General features: G+C 40.2%; 1 protein-coding gene and 1 long non-coding RNA gene across 7 annotated transcripts in view; one reads left to right on the top strand and one right to left on the bottom strand.

The window, feature by feature from the left end:
- The window catches only part of ITSN1 (intersectin 1), a 219,024-nt gene that overhangs the window by 13,334 nt on the left and 181,089 nt on the right, over positions 1-24,601 (top strand). The window lies entirely within an intron of this gene.
- LOC109249728 (uncharacterized) lies at positions 21,698-22,818 on the bottom strand. The gene is made up of 2 exons (XR_002072731.2): positions 22,661-22,818; positions 21,698-21,831 (listed from the first exon to the last, which is right to left on the bottom strand). It is a non-coding gene; the product is annotated as an uncharacterized LOC109249728 (long non-coding RNA).

The raw sequence follows: 24,601 nt of genomic DNA, 5'->3' as shown, positions 1-24,601 counted from the left end.
GGAGCTAGAAAGGGATATCCTTTCTTCAGCCATCTGCTTTTTAAATTTTTTTTTGTTAGACTTCAGGAAAGATAGCAACTTGACCTGTTTCAGAACGGGATGGGCCTATTTTTGAGATTTCTTGTTCTAAGAGACTGATGACGGTAGGTGGCAAGAGCTTATGATACCTTGAAAAATATGTTGCTCATATTTTTAAAATGCTATATAGTGTGATTTATTTCACGTGTTCTGATTACAATACTTGCATCCAGAAACTGTAGTTCCTGGGGTCCTTCTTCTCTTTATCTCAAGTTCCTTTCCTCTTAGTTTTGTGACCTTCTGTACGCACCTGGGAACTCAGAGCGTGGCATTTCAGCTGTGTCCTGGCCCAGTGGTCCTTGCATCATCCCTATCCTGCAGACCTGCATTGCTAGACTGATGCAGCTGTGTTCCGTTTCCTGTGTTCGTGCTGGCAAAAGTCAGCTGAAGAGAAGCGTAGGAACTCGTGGACTTCCTTCTCCACTTAGCTGCGACCTGCAAAGTATTCTTTCTCAGCTTTCTCTCCATCCCTCACCACATTTGCCCTTTTCCTCAAGCTTCCCGGGAGGCATCTGAACCTTCACTTTCAGCAGTAATGCTGCCTCCTGTTTGGGCCTGCCGCCCACTTCCCAAGTAGCTTTTGTAAATCTGTCTTACTCACACTTGCTCTCTACTTCTTGCGATAAGAGGGAGAAGGAAGAGGTGGGTGTCTCCTTCCCTCCCCCCGGGTTCTAGATGCTGTTCTTTCCTGTTTCCTCTGAGACTTTGCGCCATTCTCTCATGCTTGTTCCCTTCAGCCTTGCCACAGCTAGATCCCGCTTGACTGTCGTGTGCCAGGTGCTGGGGCAGGAGCCTGGACTACCCCAGTAGTGACAGCTCCCTGTCCTCAATCTATTTATATTTTACTGGGACAGACAGAAATACGGAAAAAAACCCCACCCCACATAGATAGCTGATTTCCAGCTGTTGTATGTGCCATGATGAAAGCGTTCAGGAGGACCTAATCTAGTTTTAGAGTCCGGGGAAGATGGGGCATGCACTTGAGGTGTGAGCTATGCACAGGAGTCAATCAGGGAAGGGAAGGAAGTTGTTTCCCAGGCTGAGGAACCCGCATGTGAGCAGGGCCCGTACCATGAAGGAGCACCGCACACTTGAGAGGGAGGCCACGGTAGCTGCTATTAGGGAACTGGGGGAGGAGGTGAGACCAGCCGGTGCGGGGCCTCATAGGCACGTAAAAAAGGCTTGGTGTCAATCCAGAAGCTCTGATCTGAATTAGGCTTGTTCTCTGACTTGTGTGCATTCCTCTGGCTCCTCCGCCCCTTCCATCACCTCCTGCTCCGCTTCTTCCCGTTGGTGCTGTACTCCCTCTGTTTCTTGGAGGAGTAGTTTTATGCTGGGTCTCTTTGCTCCTGTTACTTGTAGCGGGGTTCTGCCTCTGCCCCTCCATTGTTGGTTCCCATACACAGATTTCCGTCCATTTGTTTCTTGACCTTTCTGTGACTTACGACACATTTCTTCTTCTTCTTCTTCTTTTTTTTTTTCTTAATTTTATTTAAGTGATCTCTACATCCAGTGTGAGGCTTGAACTCACAAACCAGAGATCAGGAGTCCCGTGCTCTTCAGACTGAGCCAGCCAGGCGCCCCTTGGCCCATTTCTTCTTGAAAAACACTGTTCTACTTTGGCTTTCTCTGCCTTATACTCTGTGTTTTTCTTCTCCCTTACATCTAGGACTTCTTAGTCTCTTTTGAGGGCTCTTTACCTTGTATGTTGCTGTCTCTAGAGCTGTTACATCTACCGTCTTTTGACCCTCCACTGTCTTCCAGGACAGTCATCTCCCCTGTTGGAGTTTTAGCCACCATGAATAAATCCTGTTATCTGTGTATACCTGGAGTTCTGCCTCCCGAGTTCTAACCCTTTGCCTACAGCAATTATTTATTGAGTACCTACTAAACATCAATAACCATGTTAGATGCTCTGTGGTATAATAAAAAAAAGTGTAGTTGGTCTTTCTCCCTGGTTCCAGACACAGAGCTCTGGAAACCTTTGGAATTTCCTGAGTGGTGGGAGTGTCTTTGTTATTCAAAATTAGCCTCTTTAGATTTTACCTGAGTTTATGCTAATGAAGTGACTTTTAGCCCCTTACCCCCCAACAAGGGAGAGGGACTGGAAATTGAGTTTAATCACGTGGGCAGTGATTTAATTAGTCATGTCTCATAAAGCCCCTTATAAATATGCCAGGATGGTGAGGTTTGGTGAACATTTAGATGTGTAGATGGGTAGGCACAATATTCCACAGAGGAGGAGAGGGCATGGATGCTCTTCAACTCCCCTCAGCCATACTTTGCCCTGAGTCTCTTCCATTTAGTTGTCCCAGAGTTGTATCCTTCATAATAAAACTAATCATAAGTGTGATGAAGTTTTGGGGTGATGGTGGGGTGGTCCAGAGCTGACGGCCAAGAAAGAGTTCTTGAAGACGTCTTTGGTGCAAAAAGGTGATTTTATTAAAGCACGGGGACAGAACCCATGGACGGGAAGAGCTGCACTGGGGTCCTGACGGGTAGTTCATTGTATATTCTCTGGATGGGAGCGGGTCAGGGATAGAGTGAGTCTCTAAGGTAGTTTGGAAGCAAGGTTTCCAGCACCTTGAGGGGCTAGCTGTTGCTAGGGAAACACCATTTATTACCGTTTAATAAAACCTCAGTCATGAGACCCTTCAGATACATATCGGGGGGTGGGGCATAAGCTTGGAGTATGAGCGCCAGCATATACCTTGGGGTAGTTGAGATAAGGGAAGTAGATTTACAGGATCCTCAGATCCTGGAGGTTGGGATAATGTTAAGCTAAGATTCTCTTTTGCCCCCTAGCAAAGTGTCGTCATCTAGGCTGCTGAGCTCCTAGAGGGCGGTCACTCTGCCCTTGTCAAGGACTTGTCAGTGGGCTATAGGCAGTAAGGGAATTTAATTTTTCATTTGCCTTAGTTTCCCTACATCACCATGGCAAGCACTTAAACCCCTTCCCTTTGTTCTTGGGGAGCCAGGGATGTCTGAGGAATATCACACATATTCCACTCCGGGGGGAGGGGGCAGTGCTGTTAGTCTGTATTTTGCCCTCAGCTAGCGCCACACTCCCTCATCAGGTATAGTGCTTTCCTAAGATTGGTGAGTAGTTCTAACAAATTACTGAACCTGGGGGAGGGTGGCGGTTGTGGGAACCCCCAAATTTGTAGTCTTCCTGCAGAAGTGCTGGTACTGTAGGGGCTACTTAAGACTTGTGGCTGGTGTCTGAAACGGGACTGAGCCCTTTACCTGTGGGATCTGTACTAATTCCAGGTAGATAGAGTCAGAATCAAATTTTAGGACACTCAGTTGAAATCAGAGAGCTGTTGTTAGAACTGATCACCTGGCTGTGGAGCATCTCAATCTCTCTGTATGGAATAGACTCAGTACCTGTCTATAAACCAGATAGGTGGACAGATGGTTGCAATGTATCCATGCAAGCTGACAGCCTGGACCTTTTCTCTCTGATTCTGAAGTTGGTTGCTACATTCTGTCAATTCTTCTGCCCCTGGAACATCTTTTGGTTTCATCTCTTTCTCTCTGTGTCCATCGCTGTTGTCTTAGCCCCGATTTCATCATTTTTCACGTTACCACTTGGCTGTTACTGACTGGTCGGGCTTCTAGTTATTGGGGACCTCACGGAGCTTTATGTGGGTTGTGTTTTTAAATGTATCACTGTTTGCCAGATTAGAAATTAAAATTGAGAAATGTACAAAGTATTTTATTAATGTATTGAAAATACCTGTAATAAACCCACCGCGTGCTTACATAAATAACAGATTTTTTATGAAAACTGTTTTACAAAAGAAAAAAATAATTTAGTGAGAAGAGAGCATCGTTTTACATTTTTGCAAACCTCTTTTAAAGTCTGGCTTAATAGAAGACAGCTGGCTTTTCATATCTTCTCCTGCAGTCAGTTGGTTGCGAAATGTTGTTTTGGTTGAAGTAGTTGAAAGAAATCTGGCCTTACACAGATATGTAGTTGGAAAAGCCAGGAGCCTTTTGATGGCATTTTCAGAAAATTGTGGTTATTCTTTGATACCATACCAAAATTTGACACTGCTAGTTTCTTAAGGTTAGTGGCAATGCGGAATCTGAAATTATGTTAGTGAATTTTTCATACTCCGTTACAAAAACATCTATAGTCCATCCTGCTGTTTGAATGACATTTTACACCTTTGTGATTTTGTAACATCATGTGTTGGTCATTCGGAAAATATTAATTCACTGATTTATGTAGATCTTGCAAATGTTGATATGTTTCATTGAATAATACTACTTTAACATCCCATTTGTTAGTATTACCACCCATCTTATTGGAAAAATTTCTCAATGCTAAGAAGTCTAACTCAAAATGACAGTTACTAGTTTTCCAAATTCAAAATTTTTGCTCAAAAGCTTAACTTTTATCATTCGCCAAGTTACTATCCGTTTTTCTTGAAGCAATAGGCTCATTTCATTTTTGAGAAACCACCTGCCAAATACTTAAGTCTGAATAAACATAGTTTTTCTGTTGTTTTGCTAAGTAAAAACTGTGTTCCATGAAAAAAGTGCCTAATTCAGCTTGCAACTCATTTGCACAACTGTGTTTTCTTAAGACATCAGTTGTAGTCTGTGTGCCATAGGGATGCTTTATGATTACTTCCCTTTTTATTTTTATTTTTATTTATTTTTTATTTTATTTTTTTCTTAATGTTTTTATTTATTTTTGAGACAGAGAGAGACAGAGCATGAGCAGGGAAGGGGCAGAGAGAGAGGGAGACACAGAATCGGAAGCAGGCTCCAGGCTCTGAGCCATCAGCACAGAGCCTAATATGGGGCTCGAACTCACAGACTGTGAGATCATGACCTGAGCCAAAGTTGGACGCTCAACCGACTGAGCCACCCAGGCGCCCCTGATTACTTCCCTTTTAGTCATACAAATAATAAACACATTTATTCAAGGGTTGAGATTTAATAGTTATCATTCCTAATGACTTATCAAGGACCTTCTGAAGCAAAACTGATTTTTTTTTTTGAGATAGAGAACACGAGTTGGGGGGAGGGGCAGAGAGAGAGGGAGCGAGAACCCCAAGCAGGCTCCACAGGTCAGCGCGGAGCCCGATATGGGGCTTGAACTCACAAACCGTGAGTGAGATCATGACCTGAACCAAAGTTGGATGCTCAAATGACTGAGCCACCCAGGCGCCCCCTGATTTTATTTAACGTGTGTGTGGCAGTGAGGAATACGTAACCACCAGTACAGTTTGGTGCCACTGCTAAGGTGGCAGCAGTTTACCCAGCCTTGTTGTTGTGTCACTGCAAGTATAAACACAATGAAAATAATGTCTGGGTACCATTATGGTCATAGTTTTGGCCTTTTGGACCCTTTGAAATGGTCTTGGGAACTCCAGAGACCCAGGAACCACCTTGAGAATTCCTACCTTATAAAATTTAAACCTTTTTGCCAAGTTTATTTTTTTATTATTTTTTAAAAACTTAAAGTTTTTTTATGTTTATTTTTTGACAGAGCAAACCAGGGAGGGGCAGAGAGAAAGGGAGAGAGAGAGAATCCCAAGCAGGCTTCACATTGCCAGCACAGAGCCCTACATGGGGTTCCGTCTCATGAACCGTGAGATCATGACCCAAGCCGAAATCAGGAGTCAGATGCTTAAACGACTGAGCCACCCAGAGGCCCCAAGAGGAAAGCACTTTACATTCCTCTTGTGGACTTAAATGTATTCGTGTTAGTGTATTGCATGTTGAACCTTCATACCTCTAATTAAATGAAACATGTCAGCAAATAGGTGGTAGGATATATATAGAGAGAGCCTCCAGCAGAGCCTTCTGCTGTGTCAGATGTAAGATTATACTTAGGTCTGGCCCAAGGAATAAACTAATTTTCCTTTATAAGTATACAAATGGCACCTGTTTTCCTAATCAGGAGACTCTCCTGGTATCATCTAGATTTTGGGTTATATGCAGTTGAGTTCATCAGATAAGTGACCTGTAGGTAAGTAATCAGAGTTGCTCTTAGCTTTTATAGAATTTGCTTTAGAATGCCTTCTGGGATTATCTGACTCACACCCATGACTTCACACATACACAGGAATGTTTACTGAGTACCTGTCATGTCTCATGTGTTTGGCAAGAAGCTTTCCCTATGTCCTGTCTAAAATTGGTTTTCTGTAAAGCTGTGAGATAGATGGTAAATACCCTTATGTTACAGATGAGAAAACAACCTCAATTTGCTATCATTTGTCATAATGAAAACATTCCAAAGGACACATTGGGTAGCTGAACTTAAATAAAAAATTCTTGAATTACCACAAAAGTAGATAGGAGTATTACAACATTATGAAATGAAATTTGGTATAAATGAGCATTTATCATGATTTCAGGGCTTTAGTCTACCTTTTAATTCTAAAAGGAGCAGGGATTGTCTGTAAAGGATTTTTTAAATACAACCTAAAGTTCTTTCACATTCTGAGGGCCCATAACTCTAGACACGTATAGCAATGCTGGATTCATTAGGCAGTCATGCGTGTAATTATTCCTCAGAAAATGAAATCTATAAACTCTAGCATTGTGCTTATATTGGTTTTGTTATGAAATACGTTACCTTTTAGATTTCTTCTCAAGTTTGAGATTTAGTTTACAAAACCACTAACTGGTATATAATTATATTGGAAATTTGAATTAGAAGGGCCTTTAGGCCCTGGCTTTGCTGGTAACTGTAACCTCTTATAATTGCTGTCAAGATGTGATCTAGACACCCTTGGAAATAGACAGTTGAGTCACAGTATCCTGAATAGTCTTTTGTCAGATTCAAAAATGTTAGAAAAGATCTAAATTGGAATGATAAAATGGCATTCACCCATCTGGTTTTGGGTTTACTTCTTTGTGACATTTCTAAACCTGATTTTTTTTTTTTTTTTAAGGTTTTATTTTTTTTTGAGAGAGATGGAGAGAGAACACACTCGAACAGGGGAGGAACCTACTCACCGTGAGATCATGAACTGAGCCGAAATCAAGAGTCAGCCACTCAACCAACTGAGCCACCCAGGTGCCCCCCTAAATCTGATTAAGAGGCAAGTTCTAGGGGTACCTGGGTGGCTTGGTCGATTGAGCATCTGACTCTTGATTTCAGCTCAGGTCATGATCCCCCAGGGTCATGGGATGGAGCCCCAGTCAGGCTTTGCGCTGAGTGTGGAGCTTGCTTAAGATTCTCTCTCTCCTTCTCTGCCCCTCTCCCCCATGCTCGTGTGTGCTCGCTCTCTTTCTCTGTGTCTCTCTTAAAAAAAAAAAAAAAAAAAAGATTTGTACAGACAGTGGAGAGCTGGAACTTGAAAGTAATATATCAAAATGTAGCTACTAACATTTTAAGTCCTGAGTTATGTAACTGTGCAAGATTTATTGTTATTTCCTGATTGTACAGCAAAGGGATTAAAAGCACAAAGTTTGAAGCAAAACTGCTCAGCTGTTGACTGCATAACCATAAGCTAGCTATTTCACTTTGCTGTACCTCTGTTTCCTCATTTGTATAATGGGGTTGATTATAATTCTTACCTTGTATGGTTGTCGTGAGGATGTTAAAGCATCTAGCACAGTGCTTCACTAAATAGTAAGTGCTTATTATGAGAAATGACTATTATCATCACCATCTTTATTTTGTTATCATCTGTGATCCAATCCTGGATTTGTAATTTAAAACAAAAATGAAGGTGTTATATAGTCTGTTTGCCAGTTGATTCTGTGACCATTTTAAATTTCTCAGTTGTTCTTTTTGTCATGTGGAAGGTTGGTATTGGTTTTAAGCTTGGTAGAGAGAGGAGGATCAGATCCGTGGTTGGTTTAAAGTGCTTTCATGTCCTGGTAAAACATAATTAGACGTAAGAATTTTTAACAATCCAACAACAAAAAGAACCCAGTTTTTAAAATGGGCAAAAGACATGAATAGGCATTTCTCCAAAGAAGATCTACAAATAGCAAACAACGCTTTTAGTTGTTAGAGAAATAGAAATCAAAACTGAGATGCCATTTCACACCCATTAGGATGGCTATCATAAAAGAAAAAAAAAAGGAAAATGACAAGTGTTGGCAAGAACGTGGAGAAACTGGAAGCCTTATACGTTAGTGGTAGGAATGTAAAATGGCACTGCTGTAACAGAACAGTTTTGTAGTTTCTTAATAAGCTAAATATAGAGATACAGAGTTATCATATGGCCGTAGCAATGCTATCCCTAGGTGTATATCCCAAAGGATTGAAAACAGGTGTTGAGACAAAAACTTACAGATCATCATTCATTTTCTTTTGGGATGATGATAATATTCTGGAATTCATTGTTGGTTATGTTTGCACAATGCTGTGAATATATTAAATGTCATTGAATTATACATTTCATAGTGGTTAAAATGGTAATTTTTGTTATATGTGTTCACTATTTATTTATTTATTCATTTATTTACTTATTTTAAGTAAGGTCAGTGACCAACATGGGGCTTGAACTCATGACCCTGAGATGAGGAGTCACATGCTCTCCCCACTGAGCCAGCCAGGCACCCCTGTGTTCACATTTTTTAAAATGGAAAGAAATTAGACATAACATTTAGTCTACCATAGTGGCAATTTTGTCCAAATATTTTCTTAAACCATTTTTCTGCAATTTTAGGATAGGATCATTTGCAGTTCATATATAGTTCGATGAACTGTATCGTAATTTTTCTTATGTAGATCTAGAAAAGGTAGAAGATGAAAGCCATGAGAATTTTGATACTCATTCTTTCCTTAGTGCCGAGATTCTCAGAGTGTGGTCTGGAGCCTCTGGGGACTCATTGAGACAATTTAAAACAGTCTGCAAGTTCAGATTATTTTTATAATGATAGTGGTTATTTCCTCTTTTTATTCTCATTCTCTGTAGGTGCACAGCCTGGTTTTCTAGTGGCTGTATGATGTTTGAGGACATCATCTCTTTGATGGCTAATGGTTTATGTGCTTGTATATGTCTGTTTCTTATAAGTTTCTAAGGTAAATTCTTCGGGATCCTCAATTTTTAAAGAGTATAAAAGAGCCCTGAAGCCAGAAATGTAGAGAACCCATGTCTTAGTGAACATGTTATATGCTAATAATAAAAAATTATGTATGCAATGCTTGTGTTATGCAGTTTTGGAAATACAGGAAGAATAAATTGTCAGCCAAATGATTTTTTGTGGTTGTTTTATGTCTTTATTCCTCAGAGATGATTAGATTCGGAACCAAGGTGTTCTTTTTGAGACACTGTAAGTCTCTAGTTTAGGAAAAGGATCTCAGTTACTGAGAAAGTTTATGGTTGTGAATTTGAACAACTTTTACAATAGGAGTGATACCAGATACGGTGATTAATTTTACCATATTCAGTTCCCCCAGACTTTTGTAATCTGTGATGCATTTGAAGTATAATAACAACTAATGTTTACTGAACGCTTACTGTGTGTTTTCCCATGTAATGATTCATCTGCTCCTCCCAACAACTCTGCAGAATAGGTACTGTTATAATGGTTAGTTAACTTGCCCATGATCCCACAACCAGAATGTGGCAGATCTGGTATTAGGGCCCATGCAGTCTGACTGGAGTCTGTGCTGTGAACCACTGTGCCATTTGCTATCTCTGCCTATGCGTGCTGTATAAATACTAACTCTCTGGGAGTGTATATAGGAAGTTCCCATTCAGAGGGCTCATACTTCGACCTCTTTGTTGTACAGTTGACTCATGAACAACGAGGGGGTTAGGGGTGCTAACCCTTAGACGGTCAAAAATCCAGATATACTTTTTCACTCCCCCAAAACTTAACTGGAAATAGCCTACTGTTGACTGGAAGCCTTACTGATAACATAAACAGACTAGTGACACATACTTTGTGTGCTATGTGTATTATACACTGTATTCTTAAAGTAAGAGAGAGGAAAGAAAATGCTACTGGGAGAATCACAAAGAGGAGAAAATACATTTATAGTCTATACGGTACGGGAAAAAATCTGCATATAAGTGGACCCATGCGGTTGAACCCAGTTCATGGGTCAGTTGTACTGCATGGCAGTGGTGGTGGAATTGGGAGGCGTCCTGGGCCTAGTGCCTAAGCCAAGGGCACCAGCAAAGAGCTGGAGGTAGTTGGAGGAGAGACGGGAGCTGTGAGGGCCAGACTCATGCCCAGGGTGCTTCTGGTCCAGACTTTTAATTGGATGTTTCTTTTCTTAGAGATTGGCTCTGCTTATGGCCTCTAAGAGGATATCTCCTCTTTTCTATCTTTGGAACAAGATAGATTTTCACAGTTTTCTCCTAGTCTCTGTCTTTGAGGCAAGCACTTATTCCATTTGAACTTTTTTGACGGTTTTTACTAAAAACTAGAAATGAGAAAATTGAAATGGGGAGGGTGTTCAAAGATACCCTTTTAGGAAAGTAACTCAGAACTAAATAAGCACAAATGTGGTACCGATGGGGGTCTTTGGAATTCAAATAATCAAGGTACTTCTGTAAGAGGGTAACTTGGCCTTGGTGTGGGCCCCTCCAGGCTCATCCTCTTTGGAGCTAGGCTGGGTGCTTTTTTTTTTTTTTTTTTTTTAATGTTTATTTATTTTTGAGAGAGAGAGAGAGAGAAAGAGCACATGAGCGGGGGAGGAGCAGAGAGAGGAGACACAGAATCCGAAGCAGGCTCCAGGCTTTGAGCTGTCAGCACTGAGCCCGCGCGGGGCTTGAACTCACAGACTGCGAGATCATGACCTGAGCTGAAGTCAGACGACGTTCAGCTGCTGAGTCACCCAGGCGCCCCTAGGCTGGGTGCTTTGCTCGGAGAAGTAAGCCAGGCCTCTAGCCTTGAGCTAGAAGGGGGGAATGTCAACCAGAACCTGCCTTAGGAGTAGAGGATGTGCCCTCCTACCTCCTGTTTTGCTTCCGCTTGTCAGTCTTACTGCCACAGATCCCTTTCTAGCACCAAGAGCCATACTGGCGTGAAGTGGGAAGCAGGGATGGGGTCTGGGGATATTCCCCGCAGTTAGTGTGAAGGGGAGGCTCCATTAGTGTTAAAATTAGGCGTTACAGTACTTTCTCTTTCCAGTTGTACTTCCCTTGAAAGATTTTCTTTGCTCTGTGGCCATATCCGTTACTCTGTCCTGAACTCCTTGGGGGGGCGGGGGGGGGGGGGTGGCGGAGGGGAGCTCGACTGTACAGGTGGCAGGCCCGGAGCCTCCCAACGGAGTAGAGGGAGCCAGAGCCTATGCTGGAGTCCAGCAGAAATGCTTGCAGGTGGCCCCTCCTTGCTGCTTCTTGGAACACCTCTGATTTAAAAGGGTTTTGAAGCTGAATCTTTAAAAATAATTCTGTGCAGAATCCTAAAGATGCTGACGGCAGGGGCCCGGGCACTGGGAGGAAAGAGAGCAGGTATTCCCTCTCACGGCTCCTTTCCGTCATTGGTGGCCACGGGGCGCGATCCAGTTGTGTTCATGACTACTGTCCCAACATTCTGGTTCGTTTGTGTATATCAAAAGCAAGGAGAGAAGAAGTACGTTTAGCTTTTATTATATACCTGCATGAAAAAGGGCTGTTTGTTTGTGCCAGTATTTTCATTTAAGCATTCATGTTTGTGGATTTATTTTGTACTTTTCAATTTTTTTTAATTACACAAAATAACATGTTTCTGGTATTACAGTCTGAGTGGCTTCATATTTACTCAGCTGCCCGAGTCAGAAGCTTATACCTCATCCTGAATTCCTTAACCCCCTTGTAATTATGGACTATTGATCTGGCTGAGTTCTCAAAGATCCCTCACTCCACTCCTGCACCAACCTTGGACCTGGTCTCTCTCCAGCCAGTCTTGCCCTCTTTTCATATCTTTTTCCACTGAAGCCCCAGTTTTCAAGCTTTCTCATATTAGGAGCCCTTCATTCAACTGAGGAGCCCCAAGTAGCTTTTGTTTATGTAGGTTCTGTTTATCGATATTTATTATAATAACATTAAAACTGAGAAATTACTCATTTTTAAACTTTTTGTTCATTAATTCATTTAAAACAAATAAACTTATTTATTACAAGTTTGGAGAAAGGCATCACAGTTAATTACACGACTTTGCTGGAACTGTGAACAACTTCTGGCAAAACTCAAAACAGTGTTCTCTTGAATTATACTCCCAGCAAATTGAATGTATAGTAGAACCTTGCACAGTCTTGTGTGGTTATCTGTAAGATGGAATTTGGTTTTAGGCTCAGATAATTATAAATGGATTTTCTCCCCTATGTGAATGTCCAGAGACATTTGGAAGTTACATGGGATAATTCCTCGTAGGAGACTGTTCTCAGCAGCCTGTTAAATGCCAGTGGTGCCTCCCAGTGAATGTGACAACCAAAAATACTAGGTTTTCCAATATCCATTGTGGAATTGCACACACCCATTGAGAACTACTGATTAATGGAATCTTGACTGGGTTTAAAAATTTTTTTCTTTAATGTGGGATGATCATTTTAAAAATAAATTACATTATAAAAGAACATCAAAAAGGAAGGACAAGTGCCTGTAATCCCACCACCCAGTATAACCAATATTAATATTTTGTTCCATATTTGTATTGCCTTTTTTTGATTCTTCTATAGATAATTTTTCCCATTCAAAAAATGGGACCATTTAGGGACGCCTGGGTGGCTCAGTTGGTTAGGTGTCCAACTTCCGCTCAGGTCATGATCTCACGGTTTGTGGGTTCAAGCCCCGCATTGAGCTCTGTGCTGACAGCACAGAGCCTGGAGCCTGCTTCAGATTCTGTGACTCCCTCTCTCTCTCTCCCTCCCTCCGCTCCCCTGATTGTGTTCTCTCTCTTTCTCTCTCTCTCTCTCTCTCTCTCCTCTCTCAAAAATAAATAAATATTAAAGAAAATGAGATCATTTATAAATTATTTTTTTTTTACTTGGCTTGATGCTACCTGATTTTACCTAATTCATATGCCTCTTTGAAAATCATAACATCATTTTTATTCTTGAATTGATCGTAAAATTAGCATAATCTCATGTAAGGTGCAGGGGTACCTGGGTGGCTCATTTGGTTAAGCCTCTGACTTCAGCTCAGGTCATGATCTCAGGATTCACGAGTTTGAGCCCCACGTTGGGGTCCCTGTTGGCAGCACTGAGCCTGCTTCGGATCCTCTATTCCTCTCTCTCTCTGCCCCTCCTCCGCTTGTGCTCTCTCTCAAAAATAGATAAGTATTTTATAAAAAGAAATAAAATCATAACGTTTTTATTATTGATTTGATTGTAAAATTAGCACAATTTCATGTAAGGTGCAAATAATGCATACTCATGTCTCCTTTTTTTTTTTTTTAATTTTTTTTCAACGTTTTTTTATTTATTTTTGGGACAGAGAGAGACAGAGCATGAACGGGGGAGGGGCAGAGAGAGAGGGAGACACAGAATCGGAAACAGGCTCCAGGCTCCGAGCCATCAGCCCAGAGCCTGACGCGGGGCTCGAACTCACGGGCCGCGAGATCGTGACCTGGCTGAAGTCGGACGCTCAACCGACTGCGCCACCCAGGCGCCCCTCATGTCTCCTTTTAAGAGTAAAAGTGGTGTTAACATTGGGACAAGAGTGGAGGGATCAGAGCAAAGCCTGGATTTGTATGGAGTTGGGTGGCATTGAACAAGTGACTTACCTCTCAAACTCCACCCAGTTTTCTTGTCTCTAACAAGTATTAGAGATAATGCATGTTTTAAAGTTCCCGCCCTAGGGGTGCCTGGGTGGCTCAATCAGTTAAGCTCTGACTTTGGCTCAGGTCATGATCTCACAGTCTATGGGGTTGAGCCCTGCATCGGGCTCTGTGCTGACAGCTCAGAGCCTGGAGCCTGCTTCAGATTCTATGTCTCCCTTTCTCTCTGCCCCTACCCTGGTTGCACTCTGTCTCTCTCTGTCTCTCAAAAATAAACATTTAAATGAATGGATGAATGAATGAATGAATGAATAAAATAAAGTTCCTGCCCCAGGATAGAGGGAGATCCCTGTCTGGCCCCTTGCTGATACAAGTGGAATGCAGGCTTCTGGAGGGCAGGGTGGACGTCTTACATACCTTTTTTGTTTTGGTCTCTAGCACTAGCTCAGTACTTGATTCATCAACCCATCGAACAAATGCATATGGCAAAAATTTGTTACTCTGTCTGACCGTGAATAAACCTTGTTTTCTTTCTATCATGCTTATACCTCCATCACAGGTAAACGACTATATTAATTATCATGTCAAATCTCAATAAATCTTGCCCCAAATGGGGTCATTCATTAGTTCAGGATAAAGATGTTTCTGAAGTTTTAGGCACACCTGATTGTTGCATTAATCTAGCTATGGCTTGAACATTATTATTACTCAGTATTCTGGCTAATTGATTGTGCAGCCCTACCATTGACACGTGTAATTAAATGAGCTTGCATTTAGCGTGTTCTGAAGCCAGTTGTGTTTACCTCAGAGGCTGTCGGCTTGAAACCATGTCTTTAGGACTCATTGGTCCCTTTAAGACATCTTCACAGGTATGCTTTTCTTTCATTGTGGATCTTTTTTTCTTTCAAAATTTTATTTGCAGCTGTTAAGATAGGAGATTTAACTGTTCAGTCCCCTTGAATGTTTTAATTTTGTTGCTATTGGAATTCTGAAAAATTTAATCTGAAAAATGATTGGACTGTTTTTAGGAGAGTTTCTGGATTCAGAAAGGCCCAAAGCATAGAGGCTGAAATAGTGGTGCTTAGCCTTTTGCATGCATCAGAATCACCTGAAAGACTGATAAAACGTCAGGTTGGTTCCCACCTGGTTTCTTATTCACCGTGTCAGAGCAGGGCCCAAGAATTTGCATTCTAACCAGCTCATTCTATATCCCAGTAGAGCAGGTCAGGGACCAGACTCTGGCAACCACTGGGCTAAAGTGTTATTGAAGTCACCTAAGGTGACAATATGGAGGGAGATGATGGAGCCCAGTGTGTTTCAGGAAAGTCCCTTTGTGCTCCCTGAAGATATTAGAATAATAAAGAAAAACTAGTTTTGGAACAGGAAGAGGAGGCAAACATGGGCATAAATCCTTGAAAATACTGTGTGATAGTTGGTATGGTTAAAATCAAGATAGCACAAGAGGGTTGGGAATAACTTAATTTTTAAAAGTTTATTTTACCTTTTAAAAAGTAAGTAATGAAATGCATGTTCACAAGGGAAAGTATATAAATACAGAAAATTTTCTATTCTAGAAGAGAAGAGAAATTTCCTCATTATAATTTTGTCACTTGAAGATGTCTTCTGTTATTTTTTTTTTTATAATTTCCATTCAGTAAGTCTTTTATGCACAAGATCTTTTATGCATATTTCTTCTCTTTTGATTTTGTCCCCCCAAATGAAGTTTTAATTATCCAACAATATATGCTCATTATAATGAAAGAAAAAAGATCATAAAGAACACTTAATCTGTCCAGACAGACACACTGCTTTTAGCTTCCTGAAATTTTATCATTAGAGATCTTCCTATGAAGATACCTATTGTTAAATATTAACCCGAGCATATGTTTTACTACTTAAATTTTTTCTGCAATATCTTTTCGTGTCATTAATTTTTTTATGTTTATTATTTTTTTTTTTGAGAGAGACACACATACACACACACACACACACACACACACACACACACACACGGAGTGTGGGCGGGGGAGGGGCAGAGAGAGAGAGAGGGAGACACAGAATTCGAAGCAGGCTCCAGGCTCCGAGCTATCAGCACAGAGGCCGGCATGGGGCTGGAACCCACAAGCTGCGAGATCACGACCTGAGCTGAAGTCAGATGCCCAGCTGACTGAGCCACCCAGGTGCCCTTCTTTTCCTGTCATTAGATGTGATTCTGAAGCAACCTTTTTAGGTACAGAGTATCCTAATCTGATAAACATAATTTATACCTAAATCTTTTCAAACAGCCCCTGAAACCCTTCACCCTTAGGTTGGAGTCCCTGAAGTGCAATTGGCAGGTCAAAGAGCATATAAAATCTAAGGCTCCTGATATAATTTACCAAATTGTCTTCAGAAAGGGCTTAGTAATTACTGCCCGGGCTCCGAGTCTATATCATTGCCATTTTAATGTTTGCCAGTTTGATAGGTGAAATACAGTATCTCCTTGTTTTAATTCTGTTCTTTTGAGGATAAGAAGCTTAGCACTTTTTTCATATGTTAATTGCTCGTTTATATTTCTTCTCTTTTGAATTTCTGCTCTTGTCCTTGTCACATTTTCTGGAGTTAATATTTTTTATTAATTTATGTGAGCTCCTTACTTAGGGATTTTAATTCCTAATGTCAAATGCTTCAGATATTTATGACCAATTTTTTATTTGCTTTGAAAACTTGTGGTATGGTTCTTTTATAGAAGTGTTTAGTTACCTCCCCTGCCCCACCCAGTCCATTATTATTTTCCATTTTTAAGGATTTTTTTCCCCGTGATGTAAAACTAGAAAATTTTCTCCACGATTTGATAAAATGTTAACCCTTATTTTCTCTTAGCACACTTTTGTGGTTTCGTTCTTTCACTGAAATCTTTAAACCATATGTAATTTATTCTAGTGTGAGCAAGTGTGATTTACATTTTTTTTTTCATTTTAAGTATTAGGTAATATGTTTTCTTAATATTTAATTATTCTGATCACGCTATGAAAACAGGCAAATTTAGATAGAAAGTTGGAGATAAGCATTAAGTTTTTATTATTTTAATGTTTATTTTAAGAGAGAGAATACACGCGTACATGAGAGCACAAGCAAGGGAGGGGCAGAGGGAGAGAGAGAGAATCCCAAGCAGGCTTCTTGCAGAGCCCTATATGGGGCTCAATCCCATGAACTCTTGAGATCATGACCTGAGCTGAAATCAAGAGTCAGACAGACACTTAATCGACTGAGCCCCTCAGGTGCCCCAATAAGCATTGTTTTCACACTGCTTTGAAAACCACTGGGGAGGGGCGCCTGGGTGGCTTGGTCGGTTGAGCGTCCGACTTCGGCTCAGGTCATGATCTCACGGTCCGTGAGTTCGAGCCCCGTGTCGGGCTCTGTGCTGACAGCTCAGAGCCTGGAGCTTGTTTTGGATTCTGTGTCTCCCTCTCTCTCTGCCCCACCCCTGTTCATGCTCTGTCTCTCTCTCTCAAAAATAAATAAACGTTAAAAAAAAAAAATTAAAAAAAAAAAAAAAGAAAACCACTGGGGATTCTGAGAAGGCTTTAAAGGGTTTGACATGGGAATATAGAAGTAGGAGAGCAGGGAAGAGCTGGGCAAGTATGTGGGCATTTGTAATTCCAACTTCTCCCAAGAACTACAGACTTATATGGTCAGCGGGGCACCTGCTAGGCAGATCTTCTTGGGTAGCTAATAATAGGCTGTTTAAAATTAACATGGTCAAAACAGAATTCTTTTTTTTTTTTTTAAGATTTTTTTTAAAGTTTATTTATTTTGATACAGCAGGGGAGGGTTGCAGAGAGAGAAGGTGAGAGAGAATCCCAAGCAGGCTGTGCACTGTCAGCACAGACAGAGGCTGATGTGGGGCTCAGCCTCATAAACCACGAGATCATGACCTGAGCTGAAATCAAGAATTCAACACTTAACCGACTAACCCACCCAGGCGCCCCTAAAGATATTATTTTTAAGTCGTCTCTGCATCCAACATGGGGCTCAAACCTACAAGCCTGAGATCAAATAGTTGCATGCTCTACTGACTGAGCCAGATTGGCTCCTCAAAACAGAATTCTTAATGCCATCCCTACCCTAATCTGCATACCTGAGACCTTCTCATCTTAGTTAATGGTGCCATTACCCACCCAAGTGTGCAGCAGGAAAGTGTCATAGCTATCCTTGTTCCCTCTCTCCTGCCCACCTTGAATCTAATCCATTCTTAGGTTCTGTAGGCTTTCTGTCCAAATATATCCTGAATCCGACCAGCCCTCATCATTTCCACTGTTAAAACATTAGTTCTGACCACCACTGTCTCACCTGAGTGTCTGCCAAGCCCTCCTTGCTGATTTTCTTGATTCCTGTTTAGCTGGGATCTATTCCACACAGTAGTTTCTACAGCATAAATCAGGTCTTGTTATTCTCCTGCTTAAAACCTTTCAAAGACTTCCCACACTTCAAATCCAAACCTCACTTTTAAGACATCCTTGTGGTCTGGCCTCTCTTGCCTCTCCAGTTTCCTCTTTCTACACTGTCCTCGTTTACTTTATACAAGCTCACCTGGCCTCTTTCTATTCCTTGAGCAGCAGCTTTTCTTTCTTTGGATCTTTGCATTGGTCAAACCTTCTCTAGAACTACCCAGAAAATACCCCAATGTCTTCTTAGAGAGTCTTTCCTTGACTACCCAGGCTCACGAAGAAACCCCAGACACCACCTCCGGTCATCACTTACCTTGTTACCCTACCTCAGTTTCTTTGGAGTGGTTCTCTGTATGTGAAATGATCATATTTATTTGTTGACTTATTTATTGGCTATCTCCTCATTCTGGAATATAAGCTCCCTAAGAGCATGGACTCTGTTTTGTTCCCTTCTCAATTCCCTTAGCCCCATGCCTGGCTATGGTATTGGTGGTGGGTACTGTGTAACCATTTGTGGCACTGCTCCCATCCTGTGGCCCCTACCCACACTTAGCCAGAGCAGCTCGGCTTTTATATTTCAAGTTTATATGAGGTTTTGTGTACAGAAAGTTTTCTTGCTTAACAGAAGTTTGAAGATAATTTCCTTAGGAGATAGGAATTTAAGGATATATGAGAAAGAAAAGATTTTAATTTGACATTTGCCAGAGTATTCCATTTACTTCCTAAATGTACTGGTATGTCACTCCTGACTTTTTAACCTGAAGGGGTAAGCATGAGAACAGCATAATGATTTTAAACATTTCTTACCCAAGACTACTTTTTCTTTACATACCGAATTGCATACCATAGATGGTATTTATCCTATAATTAAGAAGATTATGAGATTGTATCCTCTTATGTTTACCCTTTTTAATGAGTGCCTCCTGAATCCCAAGCCAAAGCATGTATATAGCTTTATTGTGTAAATATTTGTGTTCTAGGTGTGTTATTTGTATAAATGTATATTCCCCTTGATTTGTATGTGTATGTGTAGTATTTGTGTTTTCTTTTTCCCCATTAAGTTGTATACACTCTATTTTATGACCTTTTTTTTTTAGGTTTATATATTTTGAGAGAGAGAGAGAGAGAGAGAGAGAGAACATGAGTGGAGGAGGGGCAGAGAGAGAGGGAGAGAGAGGACCCCAAGCAGGCTCCAAGCTGTCAGCACGGAGCCCAACATGGAGCCTGACACAGAACCTGAACTCATGAACTGTGAGATCTACCTGAGCTGAAATCAAGAGTCAGATGCTTAACAGACTGAGCCACCCAGGCGCCCCTCTAGTTTATGACTTCTGTGCTTCCTTTTTAACTCCTCACTGCATTGGTATTCTGTTCTGTACCAGGTTGCTGCTCCCTTAAATGAGTTGGTTTTTGTGACACTTGTCTTGTGACAGTTTTATGTATTTTAGTTTTTGGCTACTGTGTGAATTAGGAATTTGTCTTAGTTGTATTTTAAGTTTTATTACTTTCTACATTTTAACCGGTAAATACAAAGAGATTGCCTTTTGTTTTTGCTTTATGTGTTTTCATGTTATTGGGAGCATGCAGTTTTACAACTGTTGTTTTCATTGTGGGTTATGAATCTTATGAAAATAAAATTTCTTTTTTTTATCACATATACAGCTTTTTCCTTGAAATTGTGCTTTATTAATTTAGTGACTCTTCCTTGCTTTTTGTGTTTTTTGATAGATCTTTACTCATACTCTCCACAGCAGCCTGTTGTTTGATAGATAGAATATTCTTTTGCATTTTATTGTTTCTAAAGCAGGTATCTTTTAGTTTAAAAAATCACTTAACAGTTAATACTTAAAGATTGACATATAATTGACATAATATTATACTAGTTTCAGGTATACAACATAATGATTTCTACAGTTAATTTATTTCAAAGGAAAGTGGTAGATTTCATTCCTCTGGACATTTCTTGTTACTTTGGGTCCTGTGGGATATTTTTGTTGGCACCATTTTTTGAAGTTTTTATCAAGGAAGGGAATTTCATATATGTCTCAGGGTTGAGTGAGAGAGTGGCTGCATCTCCCTGAGTGCAGCATGTTGACCTGCGCAGACTTTTGGAGAGAAGAGGAAACAAAACACAACAAGCAGTGGGCGAAGCAGTAATGAAAGGTATAGGCCAGGAGCACCTGGGTGGCTCAGTGGGTTAATCGTCCAACTTTTGGTTTCACCTCAAGTCATGATGTCACAGTTCTGGGATTAAGCCCCATGTGGGGTTTCATGCTGACAGCGTGGAACCTGCTTGGGATTCATTCTCTCTGCCCTTCCCCGACTCTCAAAATAAAGAAATAAACTTAAAGTTTAAAGAATAAAATAAAAGGTGTAGGTCTGAAAAATAAGGGACCAAGGTGATTATCAGACTAGATAATCAGCTCCTGGAGAATCAAGCTCATTTCCTTTTTTTTTTTTTTTTTCTTCTTTCCATTTTGTGTTTGCTCAGAGATCACTTGTTTATAGCTTGGAGTTTGCAGTCTTTTGAATGTTCTGAAAGTAAACTTGATAATAAATTGATTATAGTCCTATCATCTTTTTATGACTGATACACTAGAGAGAAGTTTAAAGTGAGTCATTCAAGAACTTCACCCCTGCTTGAACCTATGTGTTTGAGTGCCTGCTTTATCCGAGGTTGAAGCATTTTTTAGTTGGCAACTGATTTTTTGTAAGCAAGTCATTGAACAAGTTCACCATTCCTTGTTCTTTTGAAGCATTAATCATCTTCCCTCTGAGCTCTGGAAAGGTGACTGAATCTTGAGCCATTTGGCCCTTCACTGTGCAGGAAATCCACCCTGCTGAGGTGAATGCATGAAATACTTGTCTCAGTATAGATCTGAGAACTGGTTTGTCTCCTGTAATGCACAGATTGAATTCCTTGTCTGTTACTAAAGGGTACCTTTTGTGTCCATTTATAAAGAGCTGTGATCAGAGCTGTAAAAGTTACCATATAGATGACGTGGTTAACCTATTAAACTCTTGCTATTAAGCTCCTGCTATTAAACTCCTGCTGCTTAATGTAATTTTCAAATATTTTGAAATACCAAATGTAGACTCTGATCAGAGAGCTCAGGGACCAGTTTTTGAGTTGTGATGAATTTCTCTGTTTTCATTTTTTATAGTTGCTATCCATTTTAGAAACATTTACTCTGCCAGATAGGTTAGCAGTGTGTGCAGAAGGACAGCTTAAATAATGTGCATGTTTGCTGTTGAAGCAGATGCCTCTGAGTAAAGCTACCGGATCAAAGAGGAGAAAGAGTCCCATGTAATATCTGTTAGAGACTGTGAGCCCTTCGAGATATTGTTTCCCATTCTAGGATTTAATTTTCTCTGTCCTAATAAAAGATTTTGATTAATTCTGTGTTAGTAGAATGCTGATAATGTGTAGTAGAATGTAAAGAAATGTGATTCAGTAATAACTGAGTTTCCGTGTGACTGCTTATCTAATCTAACATGTATCTCCTTTAAGAAAAGTGTCTGTGGTTAAGGTCAACTCACAGGTCAGACATTAATCTTGATTGTCAAGTGTTTGCAATCACTTATGGAGACTAAAGAGATCTTGATGGCACTCATCTGAGTACTGATTCTGTTGAATAGAAGACAGTCAGGGCCTTGGTCTCTTTCGTGTTGCAGTTCTTATGAGGACCTGAAAGAATGAAAATTTCCAAAGATGGAATAGCATGATTTATGAGAGTATTTATTAAAATACAGGTAATATGTTAAAAATTAGCTTTATTTAGTTTAATCTAAGGTTAGCTCTTAGAAACTGATAAAATGGATAGTTTAAAATTTGCTAAGCTTTATTTAAAGTCTGGATTTGTGGGTAGTTTCTCTAGAGTATCACATAATTCCCTTTGATTATTTCAGAAAGAGTGTTGTCAGGATGAAATAAAAACCAGTCATTCTTTCAAACCAGGCTTAATTGGAATGGCATATAAAGGGGAAAAATATCAATCTAGAGACAGGTGATTTCTTAATTCAGCTTTTTACTCTGGTATGAACAACAGAAAACCCACAGGGTCATTTTGATTGTTTTATAACTATAAAGAAGTTTTTACATGGTAGTTATGTTCTATTCCTGTTGAATTCTCGGTTAAGTAACTCCTGAGCTGTTGGCTTATAAAAATAGGCTAATTGAGAGATACTTTCTAAAACTAACTTTCTTTTCTTTCTCTAGTTAACCTTTTATTACGAAAAATTCCAACACCTACAAAAGCGAGGGGAGTATAAACCCCATGAACCATATCCATTACCCAGCTTTCGTAACTGTTAACTCTTGAACAATCTTGTTCCAGCTATCCCTTCAGGCCCCACTCCAGATTATTTTGAAGCAAATTCTAGACATCATATCATTCCATTAGAGTGAGTTGCTTTTGATAGTGACAGGAGAAGTCATTTTCCCTGTTGGCATTAACACAGATGCCAGGGGCTGAATAGAATTTATAAGAAGATAGACTTGGCATTGAAGAGTTTACCTTTTAAGAAGGGTGCTCATATTTTCACTGGCTATTTTCTTCAAGTTTCTCTTGTCTTTCAACCTGGGGTGTGTTTGCACAGTTCTTAAGTTCTTATCTGTTTGGAAATTCCCATAGCAAGTTCAGGTTTTGTCATCCCGTGCTGTTTTGGCTGTGCCTTATCTAAGTAGTATTGAGGGAAGAAAGAATTATTTCACTAAGAGTTGGCGTTGAGAGGAGTTAGATATATTCAGTATATTAAGGAGGTGCCCCTAAATGTTGTAATAATATACTGGCTTTTAAAGGTACATCACCATAATAGCTCTTAAAAAGTACAAATAAAACGCTTAAAAGTGATCTCGTGTCCTTGCCATCAGCGGGACAATTGAATTCCTTTTTTGAGGCAAAATAAAATTTTCTTTCAAGTCCCTGAGATCTACAAGTATTAGTTGACTCATCTTTTGTTGTTAAACCTATTCATTTCCCAGGCCAGTGTGTCTTTTTGTGTATGTTGACCTTGCACTTTAAACTGAATTCCTTTCCTTTGAATGAGGCATAAAGCTGTCAGTTCATGTTGGTTAGTGTGAAAATAGAATTTTTACTTTTTCGGTGATTTCTAAATTTCAAGTGGTGTTTATAATAGTTTTTCAATTTACTCCTAAAAACAAAAGTAGATTCCACATCTTAAATAGAATTTTCGAAGTGTTTTCCTTCTACAACTAAAGCCAATTTTGCCTTAACTATTGAATTTTAGAGTTGAGTTCTTGAACATAGGTAACTGTGGGGTTCACGTTTCTATTTTATGTTGTTAACCGTGACAGGGTACTTGGTGATTTGGCTGTATTGGATGCTGCAAGTACTGGACTGAGCTAGATCAGGAATCTAATTTGCAGAGTGATTAAATATGCCTCTACTTCTCTTCCGTGGCCAAACAGAAGTAATTATATTTACATTTTACCGATGTCACAGAGATGTTGTTAGAAGTACTATAATTAGATTTTTTTTTTTTTTAATTTGCAAAAATATTTGAACTGCTTCACAGATAGGTGCTATATAAAAGCAAGGTGTCATCAACATCTCATTTTTCTTGGTTTGTGCTTTTCACACTAGAAACGTATGTTACCATTTCTCTTTTTGGGTACAAGTTCTGATACCTGTTTTGAAATGTGTTCTCTTAATGTTTTTAGCAGCTGGGATAGTATAAAAGCATTCTCGTGTCCTATTTTTAGTACACGGTGATGAGTCTGGATAGATGGCTAAGTTAATGGCAAGGCAATTGAACTGCGCTAAGTGCTCGCCTGCGTATCTCTCTGGCCTCTCCACTTTCAGGGTAGAGTTACTGTTTACAGTGACACGTTTCGCTCTCTCTGACTGGGAAGTCTGAATCCATCTGCCTGTTGCCTGGCTACCTTGAACTCAACTTTTGTCTTCTTTCCCTCTATTCTGTACCTTAAATTTCAGGTTGGATGGTCTCATTGGTTAACTGCTGCAGGGAAGCAGAGTGCTAATAAAATCAGGATGAGATTCTTCACATATGGGGCATGCTCCAAGAGTCCTAGAACTAGTGAGTGAGCAGATCGGAGACTAGACTGCAGTTTTCCTGGACCCCCATAGTGTGTTTATGGGGAAAGCTGTTCTCTTTATCTGGTGTGGGTTGTTTTGTTTGTCAATGGCTAATATGGTTGATTTTTCAACACCACTTGGACATGCTTCACGTATATTTCACAGAATATTCACTTTATTTTAGTCCTAACCATAGCTGGTCCAGTCTTCTACTTAATTAAGTTTAAAGAGTTTTAACCTCAGTAGTTAAACAACTTAGGCACTGCTTTGCTTTTCCGTAGGAGATGCTCTGTGATATATTTAGGTTTCCATGTTTCTAATGTGTAGAATTTGGAGTAGGAGTGGTAGTTTTTCAGGGAACAGGACTGATTCTCACAGGGTGGTCTCCTTTGTTACATC

This window comes from Panthera pardus, unplaced genomic scaffold (assembly GCF_024362965.1).
Source record: "Panthera pardus isolate Hobbes unplaced genomic scaffold, ASM2436296v1 HiC_scaffold_16, whole genome shotgun sequence".
NCBI lineage: Eukaryota > Metazoa > Chordata > Mammalia > Carnivora > Felidae > Panthera > Panthera pardus.
This window is presented reverse-complemented; position numbering and strand designations above follow the sequence as displayed.